Consider the following 2,061-nt stretch of genomic DNA (forward strand, 5'->3'; position numbering starts at 1 on the left):
CTAGCAGAACCTATATTCTCTTACTTGTATAGGGGAAAGTGTTAGTGTGTGTTCAGTTTACCTTAAATTAAATTCAAAGGTTTGAATTCACACGCTCGGTGTGTTATATGCAGCAACATGCAGAAACCAAAGGGTGAGATGCTCAAATGATAAGAGGCTGAAGCAGGTCCACATTTCATCACTTTGGGGAAGAGGGAAAGCAAGGTTGTGGGCAGCGTTTTCTCAAGAGTGACTGTCCTTTCTCATGCACAGAATAGACCTGCTCTGTTGCATACGTGATATCTGCATGCAAGTCAGTCACGGGAGTGTCATCAAGGGACTGACACTGGAATAGAAAGGTGTGTTTTACAATCAAAAAACAAAAAAATTGAATCAGCTCATTAAAGGAAAGGGTCGGGAAGGTCTAACCCTAGTTCCTTGCTGTGCCAAGGAGGGGAAGATAAAAAAGAATGGCTCTCAATCTGTTACACTGGCTGTGTTGTGAGTAGGTAAAAAATAAATCAACCGCATGCGTGAGCTCCTCTTCCCTTCTCTCCACACCCATGCCTGTATTAAGACCCTAGTCTGAGCTTTCAAAGGAATAAATACCTTTGTCTGACTGATGTACAGATGGCACCTGTGCCCAAGGGCCCTAGTTATCATCTAGAATTCAGGATTGGTCTTCAAAGTAAATATGGGTACATAGGGTAGGAGTATTTGGGCAGGAGCAGGTTTTTTGGGGCTGTGTGTGTCTTAAAAAGCAAAGAATAGTTGCTTTATTGCCCTCCTGTGAAGTCCGTGCTGATGCAAACGAGATTTTTGCTGAAGAGACAGTGGAATCAGTGACAAAGCACCATTTTTAAACACGCAACAGAGAAGAGCTTAGATTGCATAATCAAAGACAAAAATGAGAAACTTTGTCCTGAAGGCAAATGCACCTACTTCTCATTCACTCTCCTCCCTTTTCCACTACTTTTTTTCCCATGAAATACATGCAAATCCCAACACGCACTAACTTTTCCTCCAGGCATGATATACTTGTGTGGTTATTTAAGTAAGAAGTGGGTTGAATAGAGATATGAGGTGTTCCTGGCAGAAAGGTCTTAGAAAAGAGTGCTCTATTTACTGCTGCTGTTGTAATCCAGTCACCCCTGAGAGCATTTCTAGCTAGTGAAGGCATAGCTGTCATTCTAATTATACACCATACACATTTCCTTCTTAATTTAGTCTTCACACAGTATAGCCAGTATTTCTGAGTCTACCTACTTTTAAAAATATCTAGAAATTAAGTGTAAGCATTTTATCAAAATGAAGAGTGGTTTAAGAAGTAATTCAAGTAGAGCAAGAACTCGCTGTAATCAATGCTTGCAAGAAATCACAAATTCTGGTTGTGCAGGACACTTACCAGGATCTGGAAGCAGTAACTGAACGTGTGTGGTCTCCTACACTTGGCTACGACTTCCAGCTCTCAGTGGCGTGTATTGCCAGCTAATACTCTCTTACTTTTAAAGATGCCCCTGTTTGGTGTGAAGGATATTGAAAATGGTGGGGGTTACTCTAAACTGAGAGCGCTATAAGGGGAAGAATTAGAGGGCGGGCAGTGGTGAGTGGGATTGTTCAGTGGTAGCTAGAACAGCAGTCATAGGAGGATGTGTTCTAATCCCCCCAAACGCCTTTGCAGCCCCTTGCCTGCCTCCCTTCTCCTCCCACCAGCAGCTCCCCCATTCCTGCCGTGAGCTGGCAGCTCAACCTCGGCTCCGGCACCACAAATGGGGGCCTGCGCCGCAGCCCGATGGCTCTCCCAAGCTCCTGCGCGACGTGCCGCTCTTCACCGCCCAGGCCCTCTGAAACGGGGGGGAACTCCACGATCCGCGGGGCCTCGTTACCCTGCACCACGAAGGAAGCAAAATGGACCGAGCCCAGCGAGGGTGCGTCCCCACCGCCCGCGCCTACACACCCCCACGGGCGAGGCGTGCGGCCCTGCCCGCCCCACCGCCCCCACACTGGGCACCCCTCGGGTTTGGGACACATCTCATCGGGCTCCGGAGAGGCTGAAAAGAGGGAAGCGCACCTCCGGGGCCG

Source organism: Haliaeetus leucocephalus, unplaced genomic scaffold, assembly GCF_000737465.1.
Source record: "Haliaeetus leucocephalus isolate CR32 unplaced genomic scaffold, Haliaeetus_leucocephalus-4.0 Scaffold702, whole genome shotgun sequence".
In the NCBI taxonomy this organism is placed as follows: domain Eukaryota; kingdom Metazoa; phylum Chordata; class Aves; order Accipitriformes; family Accipitridae; genus Haliaeetus; species Haliaeetus leucocephalus.